Source organism: Coenobita brevimanus, chromosome 33, assembly GCF_032717465.1.
Source record: "Coenobita brevimanus isolate Jiangsu-jjx chromosome 33, ASM3271746v2, whole genome shotgun sequence".
Classification (NCBI taxonomy): Eukaryota; Metazoa; Arthropoda; class Malacostraca; order Decapoda; family Coenobitidae; genus Coenobita; species Coenobita brevimanus.
This window is the reverse complement of record NC_136986.1, coordinates 5439975-5465293: the sequence shown is the minus strand read 5'-3', so window position 1 is coordinate 5465293 and position 25319 is coordinate 5439975.

Here is a 25319-nt window from a genome sequence, read left to right as displayed (position 1 = left end):
CTCTAGCTCTCCCTGTCATGAGCTTTCCATCCACCTTGAGAGTATTGCCCTGCTCTACTCGTGCTACAGTCTACTTCTCATATATATATATATATATATTGTTACGAAACAGAGAAAGATAATGTACACTTTAAGTGAGAATACTAAAAATCACTACTGTCCCGCAAAGTTCCAGGTCGAAAACAAAAGAGTTAGGTAAAATTACAAGTTAAAGTTTAATGCTCAAACTAACAACAAAACATTCAGGACTCATAAGGATAATGTAATGGCAAAAATCAGGTTAAATATATGGTTAACTGCAATAGCCTCTATTAACACGAAATTAGCAAGAGTAAATTTATCTAAGTCAGCCCTGATAAAATGAAAATACCAGATAATACTCAGTGAATGCAAGATATATTATTACAGATACGAAATATTATTATTAAGGGCTGACACCCAAAACACATGAATCACAAAAAGCCCACTAGGCCCAAGAATTAACTCCTTACGCAACACAGCACAAGAAAAAATGCAACAACAGTTATACTCAAACTACACAGCTGCTATAGTAGGACTCGCCTACGTTTGCGGCTGTGGTGTAGCCCGCACCTGTGTACAGTGTTGCCACGTTTTCTATACCGTTATCTCTCTCTCTCTCTCTCTCTCTCTCTCCTGGCGGGAAATGTGAGCCACCCTGAGTACTTTTGATTCTTTTATAAGTTATTTATAATTGTGCTTTCATTTGTTAATTTCGTTTTGTTATATTTAGTGATGCCGACAATGCATTCAATGCATGCCCCTCTCCTGCCTCTCTCTCTCTCTCTCTCTCTCGCTCTCTCGCCGACTGGGTGTGGAAGTGTTGCCGCTCGCGAGTGAATATTTTTTTTTTTTTTACTTCGTTATTAGCATATGCCTACTATTTTGTCCTACATATTAGCTTATGATTATAAATGTGATTATTCCTCGTCCTTAAAATTATGGTAAAAGCCGGTAAATGTGAGCATTTTTCCCTAGCAACACCTGTACAAGCTATGGTTGGGTATACGAAGGTACTTTACCGTAGGCCAGACTGGTAAGTGTTGCCACTCAGAAGAATTACATGAATTATTTCTTTTACTTTGGATATTGGCATATTTCTTCTTTTTTCAGGCTCATTATCTTATATCCATAACTGTGATATTATTAACCACCCTAAAACTACGCTAAAAACCATTAAAAGTGACTACAATTTCTTTTAGCAACACTGTACAATATGTATGCCATGTTTCTGTGTTACTGTATAAATATTTTATGCATAATAAGATTACTGTTGATTCATCCATCAAAATACACAAGTGTAAGTTTTATTCATCTGAATTTATCGAATTTGTGATGCCTTGTACATAAATAGCTTCCGTTTCACATCGCAAGTTGGGGAAACATGGCACCATTGTACACAGTTGCGAGCCACACCACAGCCGCAAACGTGCGCGAGTCCTACTATAGATGGTTGGAGACTTCCTGAGCACTCACAATAATAATAACAACTGTACAGGGGAGGACAGAGATGTGAGCAAAATAAGGAGTAGATCTAAGTGGCAATAATGCAGAGACTGAGCTCATTATATAGGGGCCAGCAGAGCTTGATACAACTTGTAAGAAGGACGCGCAAATGAAGCCATAGGGGACAAAGAGCTGACAATCCTGCTCTGAACAACAGAAAGGACGACTTACTCTACTATAACGGTAGAAGGGGGGACTGAGGCAGAACACGCTCGTGATCAAACATGCAGCATACTGTGCATTAAAATTACACAAAGGATGATGAAATCATAGGCTATGTAACACCTCCCCACAAAGAAAAAGAAATTTACAAAGGAAATTTCTTATTACTCTAAAACAATCTGTCTAAAGTCTAGATAAGCAATCTGCAATAACATTTTCTTTCCCCTTGAGATGTTGTATGTCTAATGAATACTCCTGAAGAAGTAGACTCCATCTTGTCAATCTCTGATTTTTCTCTTTAAACTTACTAAGGAATTCCAGTGGGTTATGATCGGTATAAATTACTATGGGGTCAAAACCAGAACACAAATAAAATGAAAAATGCTGTAAACCCAAAATCAAGGCCAAAAGCTCTTTCTCAATAGTTGAGTAGTTCTTTTGAGGTGGAGTGAACTTCTTACTGTAATAAGATACAGGGTGTTCAATACCCTGATCATCCTCTTGCAGCAAAACAGCCCCAGCTCCTGTATCACTTGCATCAACAGCCATGTTAAAAGGCTTAGCAAAATTTGGAGTAGCGAGCACTGGCTGACTTAATAGGATAGCTTTACGTTTGTTGAAAGAGGATTCTCAGTTATCGGTCCAGACAAATTTAACTCCCTTTTTCAGTAGGTCTGTAAGTGGTGATACAAGAATTGAAAAGTTAAGAACAAATCTCCTGTAATAACCTACCATTCCAAAAAATCTTTGTAGCTCTTTCCTACTTTTAGGTCTGGGAAGACCACTTATAACCTGAACCTTAGCTCCTGGTGGTGCAACATGTCCATCACCAATTAACTACCCAAGGTACTGAACTTTAGCTTGACCAAACTCACACTTTGATAAATTAGCTACAAGATTAGCCTGAACCAAACGCTCAAGAAATTTACTGACATGGCATAGGTGATTTTTCCAGTTGTCACTGAAGATTAATACATCATCAATATAAACAACACACCCTGCCAAACCCTCTGTTACAACATTCATGAGCTTCTGAAATGTGGCTGGTGCATTCTTCATACCATACTGCATTACAGAACATGAAAAAGTCTTTCCTAGTGTTACAAAACATGAGATCTCCCTAGCACGTTCAGTCATAGGTACTTGCCAGTATCCCTTTAACAAATCAAACTTACTTATGTACCTAGCCTTTCCGATCTTGTCTATGCAATCTTCCACACGAGGGAGAGGGTAAGTGTCTGTTTTGGTTATCTGAGTAACACGTCTGTAGTCGATGCAAAGCCGCTGTGACCCACCCGGCTTAGGGACCAGAGTGACAGGAGAACTCCACTCGCTCTGACAGGGCTCAATCATCTTGTGGTCCAACAGGTAACCAAGCTCCTTCTAGATGAGAGGAACTTTCACTGGGTTCACACGGTAACGAGGCAATTTAATTGGCTTTGCGTCTCCAACATCGACATCATGCATCAACACAGTGGGTCTTCCTGGAGTGGCACGGAACACTTGCGGGTACTCCTGCAGTAATGCCGAAAACTCCTGCCTTTCCTCGGGAGGTAGATGAGAAAGCTTAGTCTGGAGATCATTCATGATATCAGGATTCTTCCCCAAACTATCACTCAGGCTCATACTGCATGGGAGAGCTTCACTTGCAGACTCAGGTGGAACAGCTACAGTGCAGACTGGATTATTTTCGTCCCACCTGTGATATAACTTTAGCATGTTGATGTGACATAGTTGCTTGTTCTTTCTACAATCTGGTGTGACGATGACATAGTTGACATCACTGAGTTTCTTCTCCACGAAACAAGGACCACTAAACTTGGCTTGAAGAGGTTGCCCTTGAACTGGTAGCAGAATCAAAACCTGATCTCCTGGCTGAAAGTGGCGTAACCTGGACTTCTTATCATACCAAGTCTTCATCTTCTCCTGAGCAGCTCCTAAATTCTCTCTCGCCAGCTGTAAAGCAGTGGACAGCCGTTCTTTGAACTTCATCACATACTCCAGCAGGTTGACGTCATCTTCCTCCGACAGCCAGCATTCCTTGAGTAACTTAAGGGATCCTCTTACTTCATGGCCAAACAGTAGTTCAAAAGGTGAGAAGCCCAGTGATTCATTTGGAGATTCTCTTGCAGCAAACACAACAAATGGAAGACCTTTATCCCAGTCTTTCTGATGTTCCAAACAGTATTTCTTGAGCATCGATTGGAGTGTTTGATGATATCTCTCCAACGCTCCTTGGGTCTGGGGATGGTAAGCTGAAGACGTGATCTGGGTGATGCCCAACTCTTTCAGAGACTGCTTGAAAACGTTTGACATGAGATTACTTCCCCGGTCAGACTGTACCTCCTTGGGCAGACCAAACTTTGTGAAGAACCCTAGCATTTCCTTAACCACGTTCTTTGCTGAGATATTTCTAAGTGGAATGGCTTCAGGATAACGAGTAGCCATATCAATCAGGGTCAACACATAAGAAAATCCTGAAGAAGTCTTAGGAAGAGGGCCCACAGTATCCACCAACACACGGGTGAATGGCGCCTCAAAAGGAGGAATGGGAACTAGAGGTGCAACCTTTTCGGTCTGATTACACTTCCCCACAACTTGACAGGTGTGACAAGACTTACAATACCAGGAAACATCCCTGAAGATACCTGGCCAGTAGAAGTGTTTCAAAATGCGTGCCACAGTCTTCCTCACTCCAAGGTGTCCTGCCAAACTGGAATCATGAGCCACTCTAATGATATCCTGCCTACAAACACGAGGGATGACAACTTGATGTACAACCTCCCATTCACAGTCGCCTGATGCTGTTGGGGGTCTCCACTTCCTCATAAGTACTCCTGACTTTATATAATAACAAGTAGAAGCACCAGCTGACTATTCCTCGCTGCAGGCAGAGTTAGCTAGACCTTTCAACTCAGGGTCAGCAACCTGCAACTCAACCAACTCTTGACGAGACAAATTATCAACACTACGGGGTGTTGCCTCATCTGGTGAGTGGTCCAAATTAGCAAGAAAAGTGTCAGCTAGGATAACATCATCATCATCATTATCCTCTAAATCACCAGTAACTTTAGACTTAGCCCTAGTGACAGCACATGCAGGGAACACATCAGGGACATCACAATCCTGGGTCGCAGCCACTGGCTCACTAGACAACTGAGGAGCTGGACACACTTGACTTCCACCAATATCATTTCCAAGTAAGAAAGTTACACCTGACATTGGGAGTGTCTCAACCAACCCAACCATAACGGAACCATTAACAAAACCAGACTCTAAATTCACTCTGCACAGAGGGACAGAGAAGTAATTATTCCCTACACCTTGTAAGATTACAGTTTCATCAGAGGAATTAACATTAGAGCCTAGAACACTGGTCAGCATAAGGGATTGGCAAGCACCTGTATCACGATATACTTTATCTGATTTCCTGTCATTACTGTCCAGAGGACTGACAAAGCCATCAGACAGGAAATTAGCACATGAACTCTTGAGAGTGTCACCCACGTTACTGCTCAAAAGAGGAGCTCCATCATGAGAATTTAATTTACCCCTCAAAGCAGGTTCAGTTAACTTAGTTAAAGAATTATGGGAACTCTCAAGGGTGGACACTAGACCAATTGACTGAATATTTAAAGATTCCTTTTTGTTCACATCACGCTGTCTCCTGAAACATTTCTCCGTAGTATGACCAAGCTTACTACAATAAGTACATTTACTTTTCTGAAATCTAGAGGTGAAGCTGGTATTTACTTCCTGAGAAACATCACCTTTATTCTCTTTCCTGTTACCTGTACTCTGAGTAGAGGCAACGTACTTACTCTCAGCTTTCCCTTTTTCTTTAGAATATCTCTTGTGAGTGAGAACATATTCATCAGCTAAAACTGCAGCATCAGACAAATTATCTATTCTTTTCTCATCAAGATATAGGCTTACATCTTTATTAACACACCTTTTGAAGTCCTCCAGCAAAATCATCTGCTTAAATTTATCGAAATCAGAATCCACATTCTTAGAATTTAACCACTGCTCTAACAGATCTTCTTTGATTTTTGCATACTCAACATGGGATTGCTTATCTTGCTTGTAAGTTGTCCTAAATATTACTCTATAGGCTTCAGGAACAAGCTCATAGGCCTTAAGAATCAAACTCTTAACTACATCATAATTATCAGATTAATCCTGAGGCAAAGATGCATAAGTTACTTGAGCTTTACCGGTGAGAACAGTTTGAAGGAGTACTGGCCAATACTTTTTTGGACAATTAAAACCTGTAGCTACCCTCTCAAACAACCGAAAATACTTTGTTAAATCAGATTCATTAAAAGGAGGGACAAGTTTAACATTTTTAGCCACATCAAAATCATCAGAGCTAGATGATCCAGTTCCACCTTGTTTCATGCGATACTCATAGTCTGCCTGAATCCTGGCAAGTTCAATTTGTGCCTGTATCTGTGCCTCCTGAATACGAGCCTGAGACTCCGCCTCCTTAGCCTGAGACTCCGCCTCCTTAGCCTGAGACTCAGCCTCCTTAGCACGTGCTTGAAATTCAGCCTCCTTAACACGAGCCTCCTGCAGGGCTAGCTGTAACTTAGCTAATTCAATCTGCGTTTGCTCATTTGGAGGAGTTACATTAAACAAGCTTTTATTAATCATGCCAACAATTTGATCTTTAGAATGATGAGAGTGAACTGCAATTCCCAATTGTTGAGCAACAAGCTTAAGTTCATTCTTTGTTCTGTTTTCTACATCACACACTGTTTGCACATTTGACAAAAAATCTTTGGCTTCATCAAGTGTAGTAATAGTAGACATCATGAATAAATCACAGGCACAAAATATCAAGCAATATCTTTATGATAATATCCTGAATATCCTGATAAGAGGTCGCCAAATTTATGTTACGAAACAGAGAAAAATAATGTACACTTTAAGTGAGAATACTAAATATCGCTACTGTTCCGTAAAGTTCCAGGTTCAAAACAAAAGAGTTACGGTAGGTAAAATTACAAGTTAAAGTTTAATGCTCAAACTAACAACAAAACATTCAGGACTCATAAGGATAATGTAATGGCAAAAAACAGGTTAAATATATGGTTAACTGCAATAGCCTCTATTAACACGAAATTAGCAAGAGTAAATTTATCTAAGTCAGCCCTGATAAAATGAAAATACCAGATAATACTCAGTGAATGCAAGATATATTATTACAGATACGAAATATTATTAATTAGGGCTGACACCCAAAGCACATGAATCACAAAAACCCCACTAGGCCGAAGAATTAACTCCTTACGCTACACAGCACAAGAAAAAATGCAACAACAGGTTATACTCAAATTACACAGCTGCTAGATGGTTGGAGACTTCCTGAGCACTCACAATAATAATAACAACTGTACAGGGGAGGACAGAGATGTGAGCAAAATAAGGAGTAGATCTAAGTGGCAATAATGCAGAGACTGAGCTCATTATATAGGGGCCAGCAGAGCTTGATACAACTTGTAAGAAGGACGCGCAAATGAAGCCATAGGGGACAAAGAGCTGACAATCCTGCTCTGAACAACAGAAAGGACGACTTACTCTACTATAACGGTAGAAGGGGGGACTGAGGCAGAACACGCTCGTGATCAAACATGCAGCATACTGTGCGTTAAAATTACACAAAGGATGATGAAATCATAGGCTATGTAACAATATATATATATATATATATATATATATATATATATATATATATATGTATATATATATTCTTAAAATTCGGTTTGAAGGTAGCTAGTACCTTTGCCAAGATATTTTGCCCGTGATTGACATTTGGCCTCCGAATGCTTTTGTTTTTCATTTCAATAAAAAATATAAATAGACTTCAGAACGAGAATTCTTTTCTACGGCTAACCTTGTAGAAATCATTGTCACCCCGGGGTGAAAGTGTGCATTTTCAAAACATAAATAAGGAGGGAACCTCAGGCTGGGTCCTTTGATCTTTGAGACTTTGACCTGATAGACGAAAGGTTGAATGCTAAGAACCTCCCTCATAAAATCCCACCTACAGCAGCTTAGGGTTTTGGAGGGCTAAGTGTAGCAGCAGTGTATGTAACCCAGCAGTGTATGTATTCCAGCATGCTCTCCAGTACAAATTTCTTTAACTATTTACACCAAACTACATGCACAGTACACACTACACTTCCTATTCAAATTCAACTAAAATGGCGTCTCTTCACCGAGCCTCGGAGTCCCCAGGGGGGGAGGACCATAAATGACCCCACCACCCGCCCCTTTCCCGGTGACGACTCGAGGTGCCTGGAGCCACTGTCTGACTCTCTTCTTCTTCATTTCTGCAACATTCGCGGTCTTTCCTCTAACTTTCGCTCTGCTGAGCACCACCTCTCCTCCTCTAAACCTCACCTTCTTTTTCTAACAGAGACTCAACTGTCTGAGGCAACTGACAGCAAACCCTTTTCTGTATCCTCCTACTTTCTCTATACTCATTTCAAAGCCAAAGGTGGCTGTTGTGTATATATACGCAATGACTTATCTTGCTCCCGTGTTCCTGAACTCGATTCTTCTGAATTCTCTACACTCTGGCTTCGGCTCTCCTGTCATTCTCTGACTAAATATATCTGTGCTGTTTACTTATCCCCTGATTCTACTGACTATCAAAAATTCTTCGACTATCTTACTTCTATGACGGAACACATTCTATCCATTTCTCCTTTCTCTGAACTCTCCATTCTAGGAGATTTCAATGTTCACCACCACCTTTGGCTCTCCTCTCCTTTCACGGATCCACCTGGTGAACAAGCCTACATCTTTTCTCTCCTTAATGACCTAGAGCATCTTGTACAGCACCCTACCCGTATCCCTGACCGCCTTGGAGAGAGCTCCAACATACTTGACCTCTTCCTCACAACTAATCCTTCTGCTTACTCTGTTAATCTTTTCTCTCCATTGGGCTCCTCCGATCATAACCTTATTACCTTAACCTGTCCTATCACTCTGGTACGGCCTGTGGACCCTCCAGGGAAACGTGGTCTGTGGCATTTTGGAGCTGCAGACTGGGAGGCTCTCAGGCAGTACTTCTTTGATTTTCCCTGCAATGATTATTGCTTCCATGGCCGGGAGCCATCTGAGTGTGCCTTGCGCATTACGGAGGTTATTCTCTCGGGCATGGAAGCATACATTCCTTTCTCATATCCTTTGACTAACGCAAGAAAGCCTTGGTTTAATCACGCTTGTTCTAATGCTGTCCGCAACAAGGAGAGGGCCTACAAAAGGTACCGGAGCCAACCCACCCCTGAATCACATTATCTTTATGTTTCTGCCCGGAATCGTGCTAAGTCTGTTCTTCGCTCTACTAAAAGTAATTTCATCCATACTAAATGCTCTCAACTCTCCAACTCGAATTCTTCCCGCTCCTTCTGGCACCTTGCCAAAAATCTTTCTAACAACTTTACCTCATCATCCTTCCCTCCTCTTTTCTACTCTGATGGTTCTGTAGCTATTTCTTCTACTGATAAAGCAGATCTCTTCGCACAGACTTTCTCCTCCAATTCCACCTTAGACGATTCCGGTGCTGTTCCTCCATCTCTTCCCTCCTGTGAGTTCCTCATGGCTGACATTAAAATTTCTTCAGTTGATGTATTTTCTGCCATCACTGGCCTCAGTACTAACAAGGGATATGGGCCTGATGGGGTCCCTCTTGTTGTTCTCAAGAACTGTGCTTCTGTGCTTACACCCAGCCTAGGCAAACTCTTTCGCCTTTGTCTGTCAACTTGTACCTTTCCTTCTTGCTGGAAGTTTGCTCTCATTCAGCCAGTCCCAAAGAAGGGTGACCACTCCCAACCCTCCAACTATCGTCCAATTGCTTTAACGTCCTGTATTTCAAAAGTTTTCGAGTCAATTCTCAATAGAAAAATTTTAAGGCATCTTTCCCATCACAAGCTTCTTTCCGATCGTCAGTACGGGTTCCGTCAGGGATGCTCCACCGGCGATCTTCTCACCTACCTTTCAGACTCCTTGTCATCCTCCTTTCGGGACTTTGGCGAAAGCTTTGCCATTGCACTTGACAGCTCAAAGGCTTTCGATCCAGTCTGGCATAAAATTTTAATTTCCAAACTGCCCTCGTACGGTTTCTATCCTTCTATCTGTGCCTTCATCGCTAGCTTCCTTTCTGGTCGTTCTATAGCCGCTGTTGTAGACAGCCATCGTTTTTCTCCTAGATCTATCAACAGTGGTGTTCCTCAGGGCTCTGTCCTATCACCAACTCACTTCCTTTTATTCATCAAGGAAGCTGTACATCTAACCCTATCCACTTATACAATGATGCCTCCACCCTTCACCTTTCCATTTGGTTCCTGCAACGCCCATCTCAATAGGTACTTCAACAAACAAGGGATGAGGCTATGGCACACCTAATGTCTGACTTGGCTCATATCTCTGACTGGGATAAAAATAATATGGTTGTTTTTTATGCATCTAAGACAGTTCTTACACCTATCAACCCGACAAAATCTTCCGCAGGTATACCCACTAATGTTTAATAATATTCAGCTTAATCCTGCATCATCCTTGAACATGCTTGGGGTTTCATTTACTCGGGACTTATCTTGGAAAGATCATATTACATCTCTTGTAAAATCTGCTTCCAAGAGATTGGGTGTGCTAAGCCGACTCCGCTCTTTCTTTTTCCCTGCACAATTGTTGACTCTATACAGGGGTTTTATCCGCCCCTGTGTGGAGTACAACTCTCATGTGTGGGGAGGCTCCCCACATTCAGCTCTTCTCAATAGGGTGGAGTCAAAGGCTTTTCGTCTCATTAACTCTTCTCCTCTTACTGACTCCCTTCAACCTCTGTCTCTTCGCCGCACTGTTGCATCTTTATCTCTTTTCTATCGCTACTTTAATGGTCACTGCTCCTCTGAACTGTCTGCTTGCATTCCTCCACCTCTACAACGGGCGCGTAGCACCCGTCTGGCAGCAAACTCTCATCCCTTTTCTGTCCAACTCTCTAATGCAAGAGTTAACCGTTACTCCCAGTCTTTCATTTATGCAACAGGTCAGCTCTGGAACTGTCTCCCTCTGTCTGTATTTCCTGCTGCCTACGATCTCCAGTCTTTCAAATGCAGTGTGTCCAGGCATCTCAAAATGATCGGATCTTGATTTTGGCTCTCTATTGTATTTTGTTTTTCTCTTGGAGGGAACTGTTACTGCGGTCTTGTGGCCTTTGGTTCCTTCTTCCTCGCATAAAAAAAAAAAAAACATTCATGATATTCTTTAGAAGCTACAGCAAAATTTTGTTATCATTTTTGTGAAGATAATTCCAGCCATGCCTCGTCCAGCAATAGTTGCTCTGCAGTGGAACTGTTGAGGTAATTGAGCTAATTGAGAGGAACTTCAACTGCTTGTGTCTGAGTTTCACCTTCTGTGTTTGCCTTCAGAAGACTATGGTGAGAGACAAGACTTCCTGCTGTAAGAGGATATACAGTCATTCACTCACCAGCTCTTATGGAGTGTGGTCCTCGTAATGGCTGTGCTCTCCTCTGCTGCACTGATGTTCCATTTACTTATTTTCCTGTCAGTCTCTCCTTCAGGCTGTGGCTGTTCAATTACTCCTGGGGAGGAGTTACATATTTTGTTTTCTTTATTCACCCCCCCCCCCTTTCCACGCCCCTCTGTGCCTTGACCACTTTTTTCCATCAACTTCCTAGGCCATTTGTTCTTCTAGGTCACATGAACGGGCGTCATGCATTGTGGGCAGAAAATTTATGTAACGCCTGTGGTGATCTTGCATCTTTGGCTGAGGATTTGGACCTGGTTCCTCTGAGCACGGGAGACCTGACACATTTCTTGTATAAACTGGTACTCTGTCTGTTATTGATCTTACACTGGTATCCCATGACTCTTCACTGAACTTTTCATGTGAGATTTTGTCTGATTTGATTTTGCCGGACTTGAATGGTATTGATCATTGTCCTGTTGTGGTTAAAGCATTCAGCTCTATGTCGGTGAAGCGTGTCGCTCGCTGGTGTTTGGGTACGACTGATTGGGAAAAGTTTGCAGGTCACTGTAGTCTCGACTGTAGTGTTCCTAGCTTTCAAAGGGCTAATGATGAAGAACAGTATTTCATAACTACTGTATATCAGGCTGGCCTTTTTTCTATTCCACGAACGTCTGGAAAGTTTTGCAGGTAACCTGTGCCTTGGTGGAATGAGGCATGTGCTTTAGGTAGGTATGTCCACAACGCTGCTTGTAGGAACCATTGGAAAAATGAAGATGTCTTATTTTAAATTCAGTTTGAGAAAGCTCGTGCCCGTTATTAGTGGGTTCTGATGAACTTGCGTCAAATCTTGTGGAGAACATATGAATCGTCAGCTACCTCATCCACTCCTTTACCATTGGTCTGGAGGAAGGTGATGAAAATAACAGGTGAGTAGTCGCCTTCTCCCTTGGTGCTTAAAATTCAGGGATCTTCTTTATCCAACTCCTCTGAAGTAGCTTCAGCCCTGGCAGAGCATTTTTACAATGTTTTTTGTTCAGATCCCTCCAAGCCATTTAGTTTATTCTGGCATCAACAGGAAAGGTTTGGCATTTTATTTCTGCATACTGAACTGGATCCTTATTTTTTCTTTGCCGTCTGTGAACTCAAGGCTGCTCACCAGCAGTGTGATGACTTTGCTGCTGGACCCATTGACATTCCCTTTGCTATGATTTACCATTTGCCGTACAAGTCTCTGTTTTTATTAATAGTTTATAATTGGATAAGGGATGAAGATAAAGTACCCACTAATTGGGGGATGCGAATGGTTCTTCTATTTCCTAAGCCACCTAAAAACCATTGTAATGAGTCTAACTATTGTGCCATTTGTTTGACATCTTGTGTATGCTGACTGTTTGAGAAGATGGTTAGCGTGAGGCTAACTAAAGAAGAGGTTTCTTCTCTCTGTCACAAAGAGTGTTTCATTGGATGAGGTGTACATTGGACTACCTCATCGGCCCTGAGTCAGCAGTCTGTGAGTCTTTTGCATCTGGACAGAATCTAGCAGCTTTGTTCCTTGACCTGGAAAGGCATATGTTACGGCAACCTGCCATTGTTCCTTAGTAACTTCTAGTTGAACCGCAGGTTTCATGTCCGTGTGCTCTCCTCACTCTGTTCTACGAGTTCAAGCGGAAGGTGTTACACAGAGGAGTGTGCTAAGTGTTCTTTTACTTGCTGTTGCTGTCATTGGCACACTTGATTCCCTGCCACAGAGGATGTCTTCTTCCTTTTACATGGCTGACCTAGTGATATGGTTTGCTGGTTCCCAGATGTGTGCTGTTGAGAGGAGGATGCAACTTATGCTGGAAAGGGTTGCCAGCTGGGCAGACTGGAGAGATTTCCGTTTTACTTCAAGCCTGAGTGTTGCAATCCAGTTTTATAGATTAACGTGGCTGGCGCCTGGTACAGTGCATGGAGATGACTAAGTTTCTAGGCTTCACATTTGACTCTCAGGTTACTTGAGTTTTACATTTGAAACTTCTTTGAGTATCATGTATGCAAGCAATGGATTTGTTGAAGGTAGGTTGCTGTCTCTATATCTCACACCTCGTGGAGTGCTGCTCGGAGTACACTCCTTCATTTGTATCAAGCCATAGTGGGATCTAAGCTTGCCTATGGTTGTGAGGCGTACTTCTCCTCCACTGTACCGCAGCATAGTGTTCTCAGTCCTTTGCATCATGCAGTTTTGTATCTTGCCACTGGTGCTTTCAGATTCTACCCAGTTCCACCTTTGTGGCTGGTGTTTCTTCCTTTTATCTACTGCACAAGTCGCTAATCATTTGTTGCTGGAATCGCATAAGATATATTCCAGAGTCAAAGATTGCTGTTTGTTTATCATGGCAGTTATTTTTGCAGTATCATGTTTCTCATCCTCACACACCACATTCCTTTGGGTACAGGGTCAGGCAGATTATGGGGGATTTAGGTCTCTCTGGATAGCCTGTCTGCCCAGCTCGGCAGCAAAGAATTACACCATGGTACCTTGCCGAGGTGTAAGCGTGCAGGAATTTTTAGGATACTAAATCTTCGCTCTCTTCTCTGGTGCTTCATCACCTATCAGATATTTTTGTAACACTCCATTAACAGAGGTACCCCTTCCTGTATATAAAGGTGGTTCAAAGTGACACACTTATTGTTTCTCATCCTCGCACTCCACATTCCTTTGTATACTGGGTCAGGCCGATTAAGTAAGATGTAGGTTTCTCTACAGTGTGTCTGCCCTGTCTAGCTCCCAAAAATCCCTCCATGGTGCCTTCCTGAGGTGCAGGTGTGCATTGATTCCGAGGTTACGAAGTCTTCTGCGTTTTCTTTGGCTCTCCATCAGCTGTTTTGACACATTCTTCAGTTCACAGAGAAACAGTCCTTGTATATACAGATGGTTCAGAGTCAGATACTGGTGTGTCTAGGGTGAACGACAATGAGATGACAGATACATTAGTAAAATCTGCTTCCTCCCGATGATCCCTGCCAACTACCCCCTTCCTGCTTCTGATATGAAGCCTTACTTGAAGTATGTGATTCTTATTTGTTGGCAGAGTCTGTGGAATGCTGTTACTAATAATAAATTCAGGGATGTTTTTGAGAGAGTGTTAGTGCCGAGGGTTCTCTCCTGCATGTATTAGTGATTGGAGGTGGCTGTTACCCAGCTATGCATTGGGCACTCATGGCTTAGTCATGAGTTCCTAATGTGTTGTGGGGCTCAACCGTAATGTGACGATTGCTTTGTTCCCCTTACTGTCCGTCACATGCTAGTCCTGTGTCCAAGTCTGGTGAACCTGCGGTGGAGATTTCTTCATAGGCATAGCAGGACGGATGGTGCCTACTCTCTGTCCTTTATACTTGGAGGAGCTTCTGGCTTAAGGAGGTGAACTTCTTGCACCTTTTATAGTTGACCGATAATTTACTTACTTTGTTGCCATTGTTTTTCTTGATTAGAGGTATCGATTTTGTCTTAGTATACGGGTTTTAACGTTTATTCTGCATCATATTATTATCGAGCTGTTGCAGCGCCACAATATTTATTTCAGTTCATTTCTCTTGTCATTTACTGAAAAAATTTATTCATCTCTGAGGATTTAACTCGTCGACGACCTGGAATTAGTGATGACTCGTTCACTACTAGAGATTTATCCGCAACTGGGTAAAAGTGCTAGGAGGATGTAAAAATAGAATATGTAAGACATCAACCTTGAGAAATAAATAACTTGTTAATTACAATGATATATTTAGTAACATTGCTGCTACCTGCAGTCATTGTAACTCAGATAAGGAGTGATTTCATGTAAAAAACATATTAAGCCCAAAGATTAAATTCTCTTACGCACCTGTGATATAATCCTCAAACATTTATCAATCTGAGGTGTGTAGGGGGCATCATGAGGCACTGGCCAGGCTATAGAAAGCTTTACCAGCTTTTCCTTGCCTAGATACAAGGGAGAAGTGCCATCAAATTTAGCAAAGTTCCGGGATATTATCAGCTGCAGGTTTAGACGGGCACCAAGATGGGCACTCCTGAAATAAACACAAAAAATAGTAAAAAAATAATAATTATCCCAAATGCTTTCCCCACCTAGAAACAGCATGAGGTATGATATATAAGGACGGAATATTCGATAGTGGGAGAATAATGCATAGCATGGCCAGTAGAATGGGCCACATAATATGCTGGAGTTAACCGTTACTCCCAGTCCTTCATTTATGCAACAGGCCAACTCTGGAACTGTCTCCTTTTGTCTGTATTTCCTACTTCCTATGATCTCCAGTCTTTCAAACACAGTGTGTCCAGGCATCTCGAAATGAATGGATCTTGAATTTGGCTCTCTTTTGTATTCCCTTTGTTTCTTTTTTTCTTAGAAGGAACGTTTTGTGGGCTCAGCCTTTGGTTCCTTCTTCCTCGCATAAAAAAAAAAAAAAATTCCAACATCATTCAGTCCTCAGGAATCCTGGCGCATCGTCACATGCCAACATAAATAAATGAAACAAATGCATTCGAGGGCCGAATGCTAATCGCCAGTACACCAGTCCTGTGTAAGACAGCCTTAGCATGTTGTAAGTATGGATGGGGGATATTGTCACCGAATTCGTGACATGTGAAGGTGAATGCAACAGTACGTAGAGGGACTGCTGGACTTCATGGAACGGGATCTGGTGCTTACACCCTGATTCGGACACATTTATAAAAATCTAGATATTTAATTATCTTACTTGAAACAGTAACGTAAGACAATGAATCATATACAGTATGTAAAGTAGAACAAAAAATACTCGTAAATAATTGATAATGCCGATACATTTTGTCTTTTCTTTTCCATTTGTTCAGATACAGTACAATAGTTTTTTTTTTTCTGCTGCAAATGTATATGACAAAAGATTTACATACATAAAAAAATCATATTTATTCATGTAAGCATCTCAGTAACTTTAATTATCATATATCAGTCAACGTATCTCCGAAATACCAAAAAATTATGTAACAAGTCATCACCCATTCCCCCACTAAAATCTTCTGACAGTAACATTACGAGTGACTGACGTGGTAAAGCGAATATCCTTACTAGAACATCTGCAAGAATTGCTACGTTACAAGAAGTCAGCTAGAACGTCCCAGCACTAGAACTTGACTCTCCCGAAAGTGCTCCACTTAAATTACAGACTAGATACATACAATCCATCCTACACAATTTACCAACCAACAAAGCTCCAGGCCCAGGTCGAATTCCTCCAATTGTTTTGAAAAGTGCTCCCAGAATTTGCTTATGTTCTAGCTAAATTATTCAGGCTATGCTTACGTACTACTTTATTCCCTAATTCTTGGAAAAAAACAAGTACCAACCCAGTTCTGAAAAAAGGAAGTTTCTCTGACCCCTCTGATTACAGACTAATATCTATCAGGTCTTCTCTTGGTAAAGTACTTGAAATTATAGTGAATAAACACATAATTAAACATACTGAATTCAACAACTTAACTGGTGATAGGCAGTATGGTTTTCGCCACGAATGATCCACTATCGATATACTTAGTCTCCTGACTCTCACCATCCATCCATCAGTTGACCAACATGGAGAAACTGATGCAGTAGCCTTTGATATTTCTAAAGTTTTTGACAGAATGTTGCACCATTCCCTGCTATCTCCCTTGCGATGGACTAACACCTTTTTTTCCTCTGATTTCCTCATATATCAGTGACAGAAATATAAGAGTAAAAATAGATGATGTATATTCAAATATCCCTCAATGACAAACGGTGTGACAAGGATTGGTTCTGGCTCGGACCCTATTCGTCATTCATATTAATGATCTCTTATCTGACACTCACAATCCAATTATTTTATATGCAGATGACTCAACAACTCACAGTTCATTCACACTTAAACACCGATTCATAAAGTTTAATATCTCTAACTCACAACTCAGTACAGCCATCTCCATAAATCAAGACTTATCTAGGATCACTGAATGGGGACAAAATAACCTTGTCTCATTTAATGCTAGTAAAACCAAATATATACAGTTTGCTAATAGACAGGTATTTCAAGATTCCTATATAATCTTCAGTGCTACTAATGCTGCTATTTTCAAAAAAAAAAAAAAAAAAAATGAAATTCTCGGTGGTTCACTTAACAGTGCCCTCAGCTGGACCTCTCATGTCAGATTATTGGCTAAAGGTGCCTCAGAGAAATTTGGATTATTTTACAGAGTTCGTAACCTCTTCACTGATGAGCAATTAGCTATAGTTTATAAGAGTCATGTGATCTTTCACTCGGCATATTGCTCACCCTTGTGGAATGGATGTGGACAGGTTGCACTAAAACAACTAGACAAATTCAGAACAAAGCTGTTAGAATTATCAGTAACCTTGATATTACAAATAAACTTCCTCCCCTACAGGTAAGAAGGAGTATTGCCTACCTTCCATTATTTTACAGATACTTTTAAGGAAAATACTCAGACGAAGTTGCATCCATTGTGCCACCTCTCCATACCTTTCCCTGTGCTACATGGGCATCTGGTAGCGCTTATGGCTGGAATGTCACACTACCATATTGCAGAACTTCCGCCTATCAGAAATCTTTTATTCCCTGAACTGCATCTCTTTGCAACTCGCTTCCCCAGAGTTGTTTCCCCCCAAAATTTCAACCTACAGCTTTTCAAGCACAACTGTTACAGATTTTTATGAATCGAGTACACCAATAATTTGGTGTATGGATTTTTTTTTTTTCATCTGTTTTTTCCTGTCTGTTCTGTTATTCAAAAAAAATATATATGTATCACTGTAAGTAAAACCAACTCACTTCATCGTCAGAGCTGCGTTGAGTCCGTCCATAACATCTTCCCCGACCATCATGCTCCCAAGTTCTCTAAAGGCACTTGATTCAGAGTTTAAAGAGAACTTCTTGTATGAACCATCAAAAGATCTTATTGTCACCCTGTAACATGTACAAATAAAAATTGTTTAATTAGTATTACTACTGAGGCTCCTAGAATAACGCAACACCAAAACTTAACTTCAAAATACATTTAGTTTTTTTTTTTTAACTTTAAAATTGGCCTAAAATTGCCATATTTGCATCTCGAATGCTAACTTGTAACAATTGATTAAAACCAATATATGATGCTAGTCACGAAGTGCTATGGAAAGAAAGCAAGACGTAGTATTGTTTCTTCCTGCCACTGAGTTTCGTGAAATAAGCTACAAATGAGAAAAAAAAATGGGGCGAGTTAAATTGAAAGAGCTATAGAGCTATAGTATTTTTATTTGGTCTTTCTCTATCCGTTTATTACAGCACATTCCTTGCATTTATTATAGTATAGGAATAATAATAATAAAGTTACACAACTGTCTGAATATATGATAAGCAATGAACTGAATAATTTCCAAAGTACTACAGGATGTGCAGATCTAGTCCACGTATTAAGGCAGACAGTGGAGGAAGCATAAGCGAAGAACTGTGAGTCTCTGGCGGACAATGCATGTAGAAGTGAATGAGGTTACGAGACCGGTGAGCACAAAAGTAAAGAAAAAAAAAGTAAAGTCGGAGGTAAATATTGAGGGATGGAATATTTCAAGTATTGTTATGTGGATGATGTAGTACGTGGTACTTGAGAACACCATTTATTCTTTCAGTGTTGCCCTGCTTTTGAACAATCAGGGCTGAAAGTACCGTATGGAAGTATTTGAATAAAACACCTGCTGGATGAAAACTAACTCACTGTGTGATGTGTTGGTGAATGAGGGGAATAATAGAACTGAGGGTTTAAGATCTTTGATGCAGTGATAGCATAACCGAAGGGCCCAGCATTAACTTACATTTCATATTTCATCCAGTACCTTTGTCTCCAAACGTTTGTTCTTCGATATCTCACCTTTCAACTACTTTGACCAGCTCCTCAACTGTCTCTGGTCTGGGTGGCAGCCTTGGGAGGGTGAGGGAAGCAATGAGGCTGGCACGATATGCTGTGCCCACCACCACACCGAAGAACAACCAAGTGCCGACCAGGATGTGGTTGGACTGGCTGGTTGACAGGCGTCCAAACAGTCCCTGGCCCAACAGGGTGCCCACAGACTCCATCACCACCGACCCAGTACTCAGCACTCCATGGTGCGTTTGCCACGTTTTCCTCCTCGTAATCTGTACAACATACACATGCAGTGATATACGTACATATTCAATTATATGAATGTGTTGCTGTTTCTTTATTGTGTCACAGGGGCGAGCAGTGATGTTCTGGACAGTGGAATGGTTTTGATAATATAAGCCATGAAAGAAATTGCACCTCCTCGCATCTACTACCGTCAGGAAGACACAATTCTAATGAGGTCATTCGCACCATTTTTTTTTCCAGAGCTTCTCGGTACGTCCAGTTTCGTAAAGTAATTTTGATCATTTTCTGCTTTTCTTAATGTAATTTTTCGGCTACATATGGCACGCTCTAAAATAGTGAAAACAAGTGCTCGTGGGCCCTTCGGGCCCCTTGCACTTGCTCCTGCTGAGGGCTCCTGCGTTTATGTGCTGTTCTAGTGTAAAGGTGTCATTTGGATATTTTGCAGCTAACAAATTGATCGTGTTATTTGCAGCTTCGGGAATGGAACCCAGGTTGTCCGAACGCAAGTCCGAAATGCTTTAGTTGTAACTATGGGCAAAAAAATCTACGGAGATCCTATGCAGGGCGCCAGGAGCGGCGTTTTTTTGGGGTCAAAATGTGATCGTTCATTAAATATAGTAAACATTTTTCAATCGTGATGGGACCAAGTTTTTCCACATCAGCGATTTTTTTGCGATTTCTGTGCCAATTTTGGTGCGATATCAATGTGTAGTTTCAGCTGCCCAAAACACACACACACACACACACACATGGTTAGTGTTATAGTATATGAGATGTCATGGAATAGTCAGATATTGGTTACAGTGAAGGTATGATGTATTATTCATTTTTTTTTTTTTTAGAGTTCATTTGATTAGGAATGGCTAAAATTCTTTCTTCGTTGAAAAAAGCAGACCAAATTAAAACTGTATGAGAGCTGAATTAATTACTGCAACAATTCCATGCTGTGGTTTCAAGAAATCAACAAGTGTGAAGTAGCCTACCACTTACATGACAGTGGTGGCTGCAGTACACAGTAGGCTCGGGGTGGAAGTAACAATCCGAACCCATTCTTTACTAATCTATACCATAAATATGTATTCCAACAAAGTTTTTAAGGATATGTTGTATAAAAACAGCAATATATATTCTTTAATTTCTAATTGCATTAGTTAAACATCATCCAAGAGGAGTCGTTGTACTTACTGTATACCTGTAAAATTAAACTAATATTTTTCCATTATACTGTATTTCTTTATCACTCACTCTGATTTTCACCTGTGAGTTTCATATTAAAGACTCACTTGAACCTATCGTCTGCGGTAAACTGGAAAAGATAATAGAATTAACCTGACCAAGGGAGTGTTCATGGTGCCAGAATAAGCAACTGTCTCCACTGACACATTCACCTAAATAAAAATATACTGTTGGCTCATGTTACATAAAAGGGAATAACAAGAAAACGCGATCATGAGAGGGTTAAATGCACCATTGTCCTCGGTGAGAATAAAACAATAAAAAACAACGGCACTAGACATATTTGGCACCATACGGGACTTCGCTAAAATGAAGAACCATATTGTGCTTCGCTAGAGTAAAGCACAGTTGTGTAAAAATCCTGAAGGAGCTAAACAGAAGCACTGCCCTGTGAAAATACATTTACGTGTGTGACTAACACTGGAAGACGGCCCCGGGCTACTAAATGAGAATGTCCCCCGTCTAAATTAATTATGATGATAAACAACAACAGCAGCAACAAGAACAGCAACAACAACAATAATACTAATACTAATAATAATAACATAAGGAATCGTTCTCTGCTGCCTATTACTACTAATACTGGATGTGCCCGTGCCTGATCACTTGCATGTTTACCTTGACAAGTGTGAAGCAGACAGTCAGCGTACAAGCCAAGACACCGATCCACACCTGACCACTAAAAGGGTAGTAGAAGTTCAGCCAACTGGGTGTTATGACCGGCGTGGCCATGGCGAAATTACCAGCAGTTTGATCATAGGCGAAAGTCAAGTCCCATCTGGAAATTTTTTTAAAAATAAAGAGGTTACGTTTGAAGATGTTATAACCATTTGTTACATCCAACCATTGGAAAGAATTTGTTCTCGAATAATAATAATAATAATAATAATAATAATAATTAATAATATAAATAATAATTATAGTAATATTATCAATAATAATAAAAATAATTGAGAATGAAAGTAAAGCATTCGGAATCCGGATGCTAATTGCCCGCCAGAATATGATGACCAAGTCCAAGATTTTGGCCATATCTTGAAATGCTGAAGGTTTCCTGTTGATAGCTCAAGCCGTTTATGAGATATAATTGTGCCACAGGCGGGCTATGAATAATACTTGATTTTTGGCAGCCATGTTTCTGACCTAAACCTTGACCTCCAGTGCCCGTTTTCGAACTCGGCCAAGATTTTGGTCATATCTTGATACCCTGAAGGATTCATGTTGATAGCTGAAGCCGTTCATGATTTATATTGGTGCTAAAGGAAGGCAATAAAAATGAGTTGATATTTGGCGGCCATTCTGGTGACCTTGACCTTGACCCCGAGTGCCCACTTTTGAACTCGGCCAAGATTTTGACAATATCTTGAGGTCCTGAAGGTTTCATGTTGATAGCTGAAGATGTTCTTGAGGTATAATGGGAACACACACACACACACACACACACACACACACACACACACACACACACACACACACACACACACACACACTGAGGCAGGGAAAAACATTACTGCTCTGCCTTGTAAGGTGGGCGATAACTAGAGGCCCTCCCAACGGGGGAATCACACCAGACGCAAGCCGATACATATCTAGCGCGGCTTGGAATATGACCTTGACCAATTCTAGCTCATAGATTTTCATCCCTACTACACACCTGTAAATTTTTTTGATGAAATCTTGAACAGCTGCGAATTTATCATGGAAACAGACACACAGAGCTTGACCTACTTTCACTAGTTTCGAACTCGTGATCGATTTTTTATCTACTACAGACCTGTAAAATTTTGTGTTATCTTGAGTGGTTGTGAAGTTATCATGCCAACAGAAACACTGACAGACGGACAGGAAGACGGACAGATTGAAAACAATACCAGCTTCGCTATCGCAGGTAATAATAATAATAATAATAATAATAATAATTATATTATTATTATTATTATTATTATTATTATTATTACAGCTGAAACTGAAGACCCATCTGGAAACTACCGGAATATTACAGTTTTTTTTTACATTTCCAGCTTCCTTCTCTTCTCATAGCTCCACGCGCACCCTCCAGATCATTACCACTGAGCATTGTCAGACTACAAGAAGCTACGTTATATTATTTACAACTCCATCATCATCTTCCTATCCATCTATCCTTCCCAGTTCTGTTTATTATGTTGGGAAGACGAAAATAACCAAGAATTAGGCGCAGGTAGTATATTTTTCTCGTAGATGAATCTATAGTCGTTCTTGGACGCACTGCCCGACTATAACGACTATAACATGTTGGTAGACATTTTTTTTTTCATCGGCTGAAATGAGATTCTTTTTAAAAGATGAGTTAAGCGAGCCAGTTTCTAACCCCTTCATTATGGGATGAACTTTCTTAGGCTTACTAATGTTGCTTAGTAACATAAGTGAACGAAAAGAAGTGTCATTATTGTGAACAAGCAAAAGAAAGTAATATGTACAGAATTCAGTTCCACATTTGTAGGCAGTCATTTGAAGAATGCTCTTGAGTTTTGTGCACTGACAAGTTCATTTTCTAGTTACTCCACTTTAGCAAGTAAAACAAAATTCAAAAATTATTTTCCTCATCACTTACATTATCAATAATTAATAAGACATTAGACAAATTCAAGTTAGATAGGCTATCACTATCTTTTTACAATGTATAGCTTTTCTTTGCGGCATAAAACTATCTGCATTTAAATCTGATTGTCAATGAAAACAGTGAACACTGCAGTGCAAAGGTTAACCTTAGCTTAGAATCTCACCTCTCTAGTTCTTGTGGAATAACACCATATACCACTGTTGCCATGAATGACTTACGAATCTGCACCTGATCTGTCACCTGGAAGTAAAAATAACATAAATATAAAGAAATGAAAGCCCCAGTTGATTTTTTTTGTTCTCGTGTGTCATTTTTACCATAAACTCTTTCAGGGAAATGTTTCAAACTAAAAGTTATGATGTAGGATTCCTTAAAGCTTATCAACAAGATACCTTTCCGAATCTGAAAGAAACTGATCATTTTAGTGCATAATAAAGTACAAGCCAAAGGCTCCAAGTATAATAATGTATTGTTCTTCCTAGAAAGAACTAAAAAAAATCGTCAAGTTTATGTCGAGATGTCTCATTTGGACTGTACTTCACACTGCCATAGGCAGTGTGAAGTACAGAATGATGACATTTCCTGATTTGATCATTTTTATACATGAGGACTGAGAATACCTGGTAACCCTTGCAAACAGGAAAGGGGACTAGGGTTCACTGCTTGGCGGATGTTATATGGCTTCCGTTATTGGGGACGGACAGAGGCATTCACTTCAGAAGAGTTATGATCTTCAAAATGTCAATAAATTATGGCATGATATGAAACACTTCAATGAATTACCAGAAGCACGGTGCCACAAAGAAGCAGGGGGATGGCAGGAAGTTATTCCTTTACTTCCAATGTGTTTTGAATGCGAGAGAGAGAGAGAGAGAGAGAGAGAGAGAGAGAGAGAGAGAGAGAGAGAGAGAGAGAGAGAACTCCAGGAAACTGTCCAGGGATAATAGACGATCTAAGGCAATTTTCTTTTATTTTTTTAGTTTTACCAAGTAGGGAATAAATAGTCAGAATGAAACAAAAATTCTTGCTTTCGTTACCAAACTTTTATAAGAGAAATCTAATAACATCCGGTAAATAATAAATGTAATAACATCATGTAAATATTAAGATATATATGAAAACAGAGATTGAGTCGAAAGAAACCCATCGGTGCATATCAAATAAAGAAAAAACGGCGTCACTCACAAACAGCGGTGCGTATGGTTGAAATTATGTATGTACATACGAACGGTTCATAAAAGACATCAAAGAGGATATCCCTGGGGTTTGTCATGCAGTTCTAGGTGGCACTGACGAGACCAATGCCAGCGACAGTTTGTACTATACGTTTCGTTGATCGACATCGATCATCACTGAGGGCAGTGGAGAAGTTAAAGTGCTGTTTCAGTATGATTACACATTGCATCTGGGATGATAATGTAGACACTGATATACTGGAGCTGAATCGAGTTTGAATAACACCTTACAAGTGATGACATGTTATTTGAAATTAGGTTTCTGGCAGTAGCAGCCAAACTGAGATCAAATCCAAACCCTTGCAATGAATACTTTCTGAAATACATTCGAATGTAATAAGCAAACTGATATCTTTACAACAGCAACAGATAGTAACAGAAGGAGTTTAAGTACAGACAAGTATATAATTCTCACCTCGTTCCAGCTGCGTGATGGAAGGACACGGAAAGTAAAATTCAGGGCCTGGGCAACCGTAACCAGCTGGTTGTAGTCAGTGCCTGAGTACCTGGTGGTGTTGCCCTCGATGGACTCTTGCCAGTAGGGTTCGAATGTAAGTGCCGTCACGTTTATCGTCGCGCCAAAGAAACTGCCAAAAATAATGTATCATTATGAACGGACGGAAGTTGCAGTGCAGCATTAGGTGAAAGTGACTTTTTATTCAGCCTATGATAATCCTGTAGGAATAAAGGCTATTGCGTATTATTCAAAGCAAGTACAGGTACTGCATGACAAATTTTGATCATTATTACTGGATTACAAATATTAATTTCATTTAAGTAACTGTTTCTCGGCTCGATGTTCTCTTTAATTACATTGTCCATAACATGTATACTGTCAGTTACAAGTCATACCTGTTTTACACTAATCTGCACTAGATTTTCAACCTTTCACAACATATTTCACATACCTCAGATGCA